Below are 11,921 nucleotides of genomic sequence, written 5' to 3' on the forward strand. Positions count from 1 at the left end.
TATGTGATTATAATTTTTACATTTGTAGGAAAGTATATCTAGTAAAGTAGAGAAAATTATGCCTAAATTTTGCATATTTGATTAAATTTCTTCTTTTTATTTGATTTTACAAGTTAAGGAATTAATATGGTCAATAAGTGTTACTCTCTTCTCATGATTGCTTTTTAGAGGGAATTTTATTATTTCTTTCTCTATATATATATATATATATATATATATTTTGTTTCATAAAAAAAAATTATTCTACTCCAATGGTTCTTGTACTTAGTAACCGGGAGTCGTCATCTACAAATGTCGACTTTCGCGTAAAACGGTACTTGAATTAAGAGTATGAAAAGCAACTTGAGTATGTGAAATATTGAGTAACCGGTGATTTTCATCTAAAAATATGGATCTTCGCGTCAAAAGGTATTTTTCACAACTTAAGTAGTATTTAACTCTTAAAATATATAAAACAAAAAAAAAATAATAAAATAAAAGAAAATAAATCCTTATTTAAGAAAAAAGAAGTTGATCATGAGATTAGTTAGCATCTTTATTGACTATATGAGTTACTTGCTTGTAAAATTGGGTAAAAATGAGAAATTGAGTTGAATTAGTAAAATTATGGTATACTTGACTCTTCTTTGCTTGATATTATGAGTACTTGAGGTTAATTGAAAGATCACATAAGGGTTGTTTACCTTGATTCAAGGAAATGAAGTTGAAATGCTACATATGTGTATTTTTAATCTTTGGATCATTGATGGTTGGAATTTCATATTGCTTGAGGACAAGCAATGATTCAAGTGTGGGGGTATTTGATAAGAGTTTATTTTACGTATTTTTAAGTGCATTTTATTAGTTAATTTTGAGTTGATTATTTAGTTTTATAAATAAAATAAAGAGGTTTTTGGTAAAATTATATATTTTTGGTAAAAGTGGATAACATTGCATTTTTAGTGATTTTAATGATAAAAACTTCATTTTTATGCAAGAATGATGATTCAATCACCAAAGGATGTCAAATGAGATGAAAAATAGAAATTTGGTGATGAATTCAAGTGGTAACAAGAAGAATGAAGTGAAAAACGTTCAAGTGAGGAAATGCAATACAAATCAGTTTTGACACTCTTCGGTATTTTGATCATATCTGGAGCTACACTTTTCGAATTGAGGTGATCTTTATACCATTTTAAAGCTAAGAAAGAGACCTACAATTCGTATGAAGACATCGAAATCCAATTCTGCCATTTTCATGGACAAAAAGTCGGAATACAGAAGCTGCACTCTGTGGTCGGAATTGGAAAAAAAGGTTTGACCAGGTGATAGTATTTCTACCATATCTCAGGCTGCACAACTCCGATTTGGATGATTTTTATAGCATTGGAAAGCTAACTCAAAGGGTTACAACTTTTGTGTTTTGGACAAAAGCCAGTTCGGCCTTCATCATGGAGAAAATTGCAGTTGAAATAAGGCCAGAGTGAAAATGCGAGTATACAAAACGCGAGTTTATTCCGCGTTTTGTGTAGGCGCGTTTTGTAGCCGAAAATCTGCAATTTGCTCAGCCATTTCTCTTGTGTTCAGACTACTTTCCAGCTATAAGTTGCAAGGGAATTCAGTGCACATGCTTCAGAAGACCAAAAGGCAAGAAAGGGGGCTTATTTTCAAGTAAAAAAATATTGATTTTTGACTATGCTAACAAAGTGGAGATTTGGGAATCAAAGGTTAGAATTTGACTTAGAAAAATGGAGCCTTTGAGTAGTTTTTATGCAGAGACATTGAGGGAGGTCTAGGGATCCAGACGTAGCTAGTATTCTCACTAAAAAGAAAACATAGTTTCTCTAGCTAGGTACTTGCAAGGGGCAATTGAGGTTTCATCTTGTAATCATCTAAGTTCAAGACAAAGGAGATTTTTGGAAGGCTTCACCATATTTTAGCTAAGACTTTCTTTACTCTTTTTGTATTTGTAATTCATGACGATTTACATTAATGAAGTTATGAGTGTTTCATCATTCATGAGTAGCTAATTTCCTTTATCTAGGGAGTAGATGAAACTTATGGCCAAGTGATATGAAGTGATTGTGATTTATACTTGTTAGATCTTGTATTAACCTATCTACTTGTGTATGTTGGATTACTCGTTGTTGTTTGATCACCAATAGCAGGTTTATAGTTGTTTTTACTCATTGAGAAATGGTAACAATAATGGAATGACATAAGTAGAGCTTGAGTAGTATATTCATGAGAATAGAAATACATTCAAGTGGATGAAATCTACATTTCCTGTGTGCACAAAACAGATTTAGTATTTACCAAGAGATTAGGAAAAACTAATCTGTTTTAACCCATTGTAGACACCAAATTTTGGTGTAATTTCATTTGCTGTTTATTTTAAATTTTTTCATTTTAGTTTTATTCGATTTTTAGTTTTAGTTTCTAGTTTTATTTTTATTTTTAAGCTGTTAGCATAGAATCTCTTGGAAAATGAATGAAAATGAGAAAAGTGAAAAGAAAAGAGGAGAGAAAAGAAAAAAAAAAGAAAATTGCCCAAAAAATATGTTTTATGTCTTCTAAATTCAATCTTTTGGCATTTTGTTTATTTTTGTTAAGTTATTTTGAAAAAAAAAAAAGAAAAAAAAGAGAAAAACGATGAAAATAGGAAATGGAAAAGAAATGGAAATTGCACTTTATTGTTCTAGTTTATTTTTCATCAAATGTTAATTATTTTGTTTTGGTTATTTCTTCTTATTATTATCAATTTTGTTTGTTTCAAAAAAAAAAAAAATCAAAAAAATCAAAAAATCAAAAAATCACAATTCTATTTCTGCCGAATCCATTTCCATTTTACATTCCAGCACCTTCCATCTCTATGCCGACTTATAACCACTAATGCACTCCACTATATCACACACTAGTATATCAACTACCATCCACCACAATATATTTCTTTTCAATGGCTTTTCAGCCGTGAGTGAGCAAGGCTTCCTGGGCCAACTTTAAAACAAAAACATCTCCAATTCTGCTGGATGACATCTGAGTCTCCACTCACACCCCATTTCCCTTCATTCGTGACTTGTTTTCCATTTGAGGAACTCCAACATTCCAAAACACTTCCTCTCCAGCCTCTGCCTTGGGACCATCGACAGAAAGTGCGAGAGAGAGAGAGCGGCAACCGTGCATCCGAGAGGGAAGAAAAGGATCCGCGAGCGGCAAAAATTTTTCTGGTTCCGTCCGTGAGTTGAAGTAAGACAGAGAGAAGCTGTGAGCGAGCTTCACCCTTCTGCACTTCTGTTCTACCAGCTGCAATCAAGTTTCCAGCCGCAACAACCACCATCTCCACCGACAACCACAGCCACACCAACCCAAAACAGAAAACCTGTCGCGTGCTTGTGAGCCGAGAGGAGGAAAACATTTTCCAGATTTTCGTGTGAAAGCTTGACTAGTTGTGAGGTAATTTATGGATCATTTTTAGGATAAATCTGAGGTAATTTGAGTTATCTAGTAACATGCATGTGATGTTAGAGCAGTCGGATGTTGAATTGAATCATTAGAAAATTCTGTTTTGAATATTGAGGTACCATCCGAAAGCTGAGATGATAATGCACTCTATTTCTGAATTCCTGTGATGACTTGAGCACTTAAGTGGATTTAGCCAAATGAAAATGTGATGATTTCCACCATGCATGTTGATTTGTACCTTCGGATGGCATAGTGAAAGCCTGCAGAAATTCTGGTTAGATATAAAGCTCCTGCCGTGAGCTTGATGCACTTGTTTTATTTTGGCTGCTGAATGGGTCTGAATTTGGACAATCTGAGCATGAAAGATGTTTATCTAACTGGATTTTGGATGATTATCAGGATTAGAGTCTTGCATGTGTTAAATTTCGCAATCAAATGGTGAAAACAAAGCTGTGGAAAATTCTGTCTTGGCTAGAAAATTTTGCCGTGAGCTTGCTTGGAGTAGTGCAGCTTAAATTGGTTTTGATTTTTGTAATTTGGGCTTATAATCATAAATATGCAGCTAATAATGAGTACTTAGGCCCTGCATGTAGCCAATCAGTTTGATAAAACAGAGGAATAAAAATTCAAAAGTGCAATCTGCCTTAAGGCAAGATCATCCGGACCAAACAGAAAAATTTCTGGAAATTTTGATGGTTATGGATATTATTTGAACTTGATTTCTGAGCTGGAAATATTCATATGCTAGCTTGATACGTGCATAAGGAATTTAAGAGTTTATAAGCATGTCCAAACCAGAAAATGAAATGAAAATAGAAAGCTCTTAACACAATGATTCAACCGAGGTAAATTCGGATTTAAGACCAACCAAGTGCTGGAAAATTTATGTGACTTGCCAAGGGAGTGAAACCAGAATTTGCAGTTGTTTCTGGAATTTTTCATTAGCAAATAATGCTTGGAAATGCATGAAAAATGTTGTTTTAAGTCTTGTATGACATTCAGTAGTAAACCATTTGAATTGTGGGCAGATTTGGCCAAAATTGTTGACACATAGCTGCGGCAATGTTGTAATTAGAAAATGCAGAAGTTTGCGACTTGTTTTCCTGATTTGTTTGGGTCAGAGTTTAGTGTGAATGTAGATCATTTCTGATGTATTTTGAAACTGAAAGTTTGTTGGAAACTCATGGTATGAATTGCTGAAGTCACCAAGTTATTTAAAAGTTCCTCCTTTCAAAAACACAGCAAGCAAAAGCTGCTGCATTTTTTCGGTCTTTTCCCTGCCGCATTTCCTTTCCTTTGGTTGCTGGTTAAGTTTTGCCCTTCAGTTTCATGTTTGATCTTGTGTTGGAGGGAATCAATGGAAGGTTGGGTGTTGAGTTTGAGTGTTTAAACATCTAAAATATTTGAGCTGGAAAGTGGATTTCAGATTGCCAAAGTATTCTACATGAATGTCTGTCCAGATTTTCTGTAATGCATTAGCTCCTTCATTGTTCTTGTTTGTTTGGAGTTGAGTTAAGCAGCTTGTTGTTTAGTTAGAGTTAAGATGCTGGTTTGAGAAATATCTAATCAAAGCTTTGTATTTGAATTAAAAATCTGGTTTGCATGATGAAAAGAAATGCCGTGGCTGAAAAATTGTAGAATGCTGCAGAGAAAATTTTCCAGATTTGCATGCTCTCTTTCCTTGAATTGTTGTGTTTACACATAAGAGTTTTATGATTAAAAAGTAGAAAGAATGTTTGGTAATCTTGTCCAAACCTTTGTTGCCTAAGTTGTTCCTTGCGTTTGAACTGCATCAGAAACCCTGAAAGTTGCAATAAAAGAAAACGCAGCATAGCTTCAGCTGAGTTGCATGAGTTTTTGGGGGTGTTTTTCTGTTTTTTTTTTTTTTTTTTTTTTTTTTTTTTTTTTTTGCATGTTCAGCTGTGTTGTGTTAATCAAAGTGTTTAGTTGTTAAATGGTGATTGAGTGAGGGTCTTTGGTGGCTTTTGTTTGAAGTTTTCTATGAAACCTGCAGTTGAGAGTTTAAAGTTGTAAAAAGGAAAAATTCTGGATGAATGTTGCAGCAGAAAATTTGCTTCATCATTTTTGCAGGCTCTTTTTGTTTGATTGATTGTTTTGTTGCATTATAAAGTGGGTAGATCAATTGGTGTTTTGTTATTTTGTGCGAACTGCATTTGTTTTGGTCTAAAAGCCTAAGGAAGTTCACAAATTATGAAGAAGTGCAGCTGGTTTGGCATTGCAGAAATTGTTTGTTGCAGAAATTCTTCTTCTACGTGATTTGCATGCATGGAACTTTCAAAAATTTGCACTTTGGCCCCCAAGTCTCTCCTTGTTCTACTAGAACCCAATCAATTAAATAATTTCATCAATTTGGTCCTTGGCAATTTTAATTTGTGCAACTTCATGGCTTGTTTTGTTTCAATTAACTACCATGTTTTGTCAATTGCACTTAAGTCATGACTTTAGGGGTTTCATGACCGAATGAGCTCGTGTTTGCCTATTTTTTAATTTCCCTAAAATAAATTGGTTGTTTGACCTTTTCTTGGCTCTTGAGACCTTTGGAGTGCTTAAATGTTTCGATTGAATTCGAATCGTTGACTAAGGTTTGCAATTGGGTCTTTAATTGGTAATTGGGTCCTTGGTGGGTCCTTTTTCTGAAACTTATGCATTATTTGATTTCATTTAAATTGCAATTAGGAGAGATTTGGTGACTTTGTTATACTTTACTATTTGAGGTACCTTGACTTTTTTATTATTTTGAAGCCATTTTTCTTTCATTTGGACACCATTCAAAGGGGCGGTATAATTTCTTTTATCCCTTTTGTTTCTCTCCTATGTGACCCAACGTGTTAAGTGAATTGCATGCCTACTTTGCTTTCCTAGTTTTTTCTCAATTCCTTTTACTTATGTCATTTACTTTCATTTTCATGAAGTTATTCTTTAATGGGGTATGTGTACACCTCTTGGCTTGTAATAGATAGAGCTTTGGCGAGCAATTTGGTCCATTTTCCCCTTCCCCTTTTGTTTTAATTAGTGAATGTAATAAGTTCATTAGTTTGGTTGCATGCCTTTGTGTTACGTGTTACTTGCTTTATTAGGTTTTGCATCTAGTCGAGCATGTTAAGTGTTACGTGCTACGTGTTTATGAGCGTTTGGCATGTCTACTAGCTTTCTGTAGTGTAGATGAATGGAATGGATGAATGTACGTTTCCACTAGTCCAACGCTAGTCGGAATTCATAGAATGGGCTAGTCCAACGCTAGACCCTTAGGGATTTCCCCTCGTTAGTACATGTTTGCATGTTCATTACATGTCATGCATTTCTTTTTAGTTTTATCATTTTGCATGCCCCTCGACCCCCTTTTCCCTCCATTTTAGGATTTTTGCATTTCATGCTAGTTATAGGGTTCATTTGCTTGAGAGTCCCCTTAAATATGGGATATAGATGAGTGTGGCTTTTTCTAAGCCTTAGCACGCTTGTATTCCCTCTATAAAAGGGCAAATTGAGTCACGATTTAGGTCTCCCCGTACCCAATATGCATGAATTCCCTAGGCTCATGCATTTTCAAATCCACTTTACCATTTTATACCCTCATCACACTTTCATTTTTCCTCCCATTTTGCACACGTGCACCTTTATGTTTCTTCACTTGCACACGAACACTTTTATCATCACTTGCACACATGCACTTCATATTATCATTTCACATACCATACCTTGCCCGCTCACGTGCACATTTTCATTTACATATTTATTGTTTTTTATTACTTTTTCAAACTCATGTCCTCACATTGCATACATGCATTTCATTCATTTGCATCCCACTCGCATTATTCGAAAAGTGGGGCGCGACAGTTGGCGACTCCACTGGGGACATTCGAGAGTCCGAGCAAATTTGATTTAATCAATCTTTTTCTTCTTTTAACCTTTTCATATATTACATTTGGGTGTTTTAGGGTTGCATTTTTCCTTTTTTAGGATTTTGCATTTCACGCGTGTCCAACTAATCCCTCGACTCATGAATGTATGTTTGAATGAATGTTTACTTGTTATCTCGCGCTTGCATTGCATTTTGGGAGGTATGGGTCACCCTAGAGCCTCGCATTGGTTCTTGACCCTTCCCCTCCAAACGAGCACTAGCATACGAGCATACGCTTTACTTCTTTTATCCCTTTTATTTTTCTTTAGTGGCTTGTCACGCCACTCCACCCTATTAGGATTAGGTGACTCACTTGGCCATGTGATCACGACACGATGTGTGTGTAGCATGTTCCAATGGGTCACTCAATCTTCCGCTTAAAGCTATTGGTTGATAGCCTTTAGCTTTTGGTCGAAGGTTGAGGATTTTGATAGATTCACTCAAACACGTAGCCGTGACACGATGTGTGCGTAGCGGTGTTTGGGGAATCGCTCGAGCCACCGACAAAGAACCTTGGGATTGATGACCCTTGGTTTCTAAGTCTGAATGCTCGGGGACCTGAGCTTATCGAGTCTAGATGCATTAGCGAACCCCAACCTCATGCATCCATATTAGAATTGCCTAGGGTAGAGTCGGCCTTATCCTGAGCTAGGGACACTATTCACGAGGGGAGGGGTCCAACCCCTTTTTCCCTTTTATTGCTTTATTTCTTTGTATTGATTTCGTTGCTACAATGTGTTATGTGTATTTATCTGGCTGAACTAACTTTTCTTGGTTTTATGTCCCCATTGCATTCACAAACCCTATCAAATAAGAGGTCTGGCATGACCTTCTTTTAGAACCTACTCTCGTAGATAGGTTATTGCACGTTTAAAGATTTTGGTATATTGCATTCATAGATTAATAATTGCATATCATTCTAGGCCTACCCTGGCAGATAAAGGGTTCCTTAGGTCACGTTTCATTTCGAATTGCACATTTTACCGCTTTAATAAATGGCATCATGCATAAACCCTAGAAAGGGAATGCCACTTAGGGGATCCCGTGTTAGGAATAAGCCACCTTGTGTCTCGGATACTTAATCCAGTGAGACTTGCACGTTTACATTTTGTACCATCCAAAGGGGTAGTGCACAAGGTAAGGTAGGATCCGATCATTTTCATAGAGTGATCTTTGGAATATGAGCATCTAATAATCACTTTTTGGCCCTTTTATCAAAAATTGGTAAAAATCCCTTGCGTGAAGGACATTAATTTGAAGAAATTCACAAATGATTCCTCCTTTTGAGACGATAAATAAATTAAGACCAAAATTTGATTTTTAGAAGGTCATAGACTAATGCACTTCAATGATTTTGAAATAACCAATGGCCGGGCAATTCAACCAATCCATTTTGCCGATTCATTCAATAAATTGTCAATTCATTTGACCAATTTACCCTTTTTAGGGTCGTCTGGTCGATTTTGAATAAATCATCAATTCATTTGACCAATTTACCCTTTTTAGGGTCACCTGGTCGATTTTGAATAAATTGTCAATTTATTTGATCAATTTACCCTTTTTAGGGTTATTTGACCAATCTACCCTTTTTAGGGTCATCCGGTCGATTTTGAATAAATCGTCAATTCATTTGACCAATTTACCCTTTTTAGGGTCATTCGACCAATTTTTGAATAAATCACTAATTCAATTTCATTCATTTTGCCAATTTACCCATTTTTAGGGCAACCGAGCCGATTTTGAATAAATCAAGTTTCGTTCAATCTATTTGATCAATTTACCCTTTTTAGGGTGATCTGATTAATTTTGGATAAATTAAATTTCATTCAATTCATTTGACATGTTCCCCTTTTTAGGGTAATCTGGTCGATTTTAAATAAATGATCGATTTCATTCAACCCATTTGACCAATTAAGGTTTCAAGATCGAATTTCAAATTGGGAAACCTAGTCGGTTTTAAGAAAACCGTCCACTGCATCCAGCCATTTGATCAGTTGGGGTTTTGACCCGCGCTTTACTGAGGAAATTTTGTCAAACGAATTCCGGTCTCTTCGATAGGAAGTTTGTCAAGGTCAAACCTGTGCGTTTTTACAAATTCTTGTATCGATCAAAAGTGATCAATCCATTCGGACGTTGACCTCATTTTGACAAAGTGTCTCTCGTCACTCCAATTGGCCAAAATTTTCAAATCATTCTTCACACGATCAGTCGATCGGATCCATCAGGTATTGTATAGTGCCTGCTCTGGAGGACTGCATTTTCATGCTAGGCCTACCCTTGGCACAAAAAGGGTTCCCCCATAGGACATGCATCCGAATTTTCTGAATATCTACTAACTCTTGTTTTTTTTCTTTTCTTTTTCTTTGTTTTTATTGGAATAACTAAGTGAGGGTTGAATCTAAAGGCAATTTTTTAAAAAATTTTCAGGTAATATTTAAACTTAGCTTTTCGTCGAAACCCCATCATAACGCGATCCCGTAGTCAAGTCCAAAGGAATCGTGTAAACATGAGTTCACAACCAGAACAGTCAGATAGGTCTGCTACTACCGCTCAACCCGAGACTGCAAGTTTGGGGATTCAGTTGACTGAGATGCTTACCAAGTTCGGAGAGATGGCGTCTGAGATGGCCGCTCAAAGGAAGTTGGATGATGAGCTAATTAGCAGCGGAGTTCAACCTGAACCTGTACCCGCCAGACAGCCTGAGCAAGAGACATTTGTCCTACCTTCGGCCCACGCCACTGTTACTCCATCATTCCCTATTGCACCCGAAGAAACTTTCACCTGTCCCACCACAAATTTGCCATACACTTACCCTCCTCATCCTTCATTTTTTCTTACTCACATGCGAGGTCCACAACCCCAAATCACTTCAAATATACCACGTGAGCCACATACCTTTTATTACCCTGCTGCTGAGCCATTCTTGCCGGACCATACTTTTCAAACCAAGCCAGAAATGGGGGAATCTTCCGCTCCCGTTGATATGAAGCTGCTTAAGCGCCTTGATCGTTTTGATGAATTTATAAGGAAGAGTCAGGGGTTGAACAAGCAAGGAGTCCTGGATTACGATGAGCTTTGCCTTTTCCCGAATGTGCAATTACCTGAGGGGTTCAAGACCCCAAAATTCAACAAGTATGATGGAACGGGCAATCCCAAGACACACCTCCGATTGTTCGCCAATAAGTTGGGTAGGCCAACAGATGATGAAAATCTGCCTTTGAGGCTATTCCCAGAAAGTCTGGAGGGGGATGCACTCGACTGGTATTCCAAGCTGAAACCTGAAGAAGCAAAGACCTGGCTGGACCTGTCCAATGCGTTTGTAAAGCAGTACGAGTATAATTGCGAGCTGGCTCCAACACGAACCACGTTGGAAGGGACAAAGAGGAAGTCATCTGAAGATCACAAGACTTATGCCAAGAGGTGGAGGAAAATAGCTGCACAAGTCGAGCCACCAATGACGGAGGACGAAATCATACGCACTTTCATTAAGGCACAGGATCCTCCATATTTCGAAGAAATTTTTCGCATGACTGGATGCTCGTTCGCTGCTATTGTCAATAAACTTGAGGAGTACGATGACTTCGTGAAAGCTGGGAAGATTGTTAATGTCTCTACCCTCAAGTCACAGTTGGATGCTTTGCATGGTCAGGAAACTAGTGGGAAGAGCCCGCAATTCCAAAAGAAAGAGGGGGAAACTGCCTTCACATGGAATCAAAACCCTGTCCCAAGACCCAGACCTCGACAATACCCTACCTACTCAAACCCTTACCCCTACTACTCAAATCCTCGTCCTGTTTACCACACCAATATCACCCATCCTCGGCCTCGCCCAAATTATGCCAACCCGCCTACAACTCCTTTCCAAATATTTCAACCAAGCTTTCAACAAACTCGTCCTCGACCCCCTTACCACCCAAGATTTTCCCCACCAAATAGACCCACCTACAACTATCCCCGACCCACTGAAACCTACAATCAAAGCCGTACCCGAACCTTCGCCAACCTAGGCAGGCCTTTGGACCAATTGTATGAGCAATTGAAGGCTGTCAACAAAATAGGCGTGATTCCCCCTCCAACTTACCTTCATGGCATGCCTGCTGGGTACAATCCACATGCTATTTGTGCCTATCATTCGGGAGTACCTGGTCACTCAACCGTCGATTGCAGGGCACTCAAGCACAAAGTCCAAGACATGATCGAGGCAGGGGAAATAATGCTAAGGAAAAGAGGTGAACAAGGGCCGAGCATAAGTACAAATCCTTTCCCTGAACACAAGGACACCTTCGAAGCATCCACCTCCAATGACGAAATTTGAAAATCCTGAAGGAACTTTGCATAATTTGAATGGCCGAGTATCTTCCCTCTCGAAGGGAATTTCGGTAAATCTAGGGGTTGTTATTTACTAAGGTTCACGAAAACCATTTCTTGCATATGTGAATAGCTTAATGAAAACATCTTTTGCAACTAAGTTTTTGTCTTGTTTCCGTTTTGACCAGTTTTTCCATCAAATGCATAATTTGTTTTTTCTGTTTATTTGATTATTGTCCCGAATTTTTAATTC

The sequence above is a fragment of the Coffea arabica genome, chromosome 10c (genome assembly GCF_036785885.1).
Source record: "Coffea arabica cultivar ET-39 chromosome 10c, Coffea Arabica ET-39 HiFi, whole genome shotgun sequence".
NCBI lineage: Eukaryota > Viridiplantae > Streptophyta > Magnoliopsida > Gentianales > Rubiaceae > Coffea > Coffea arabica.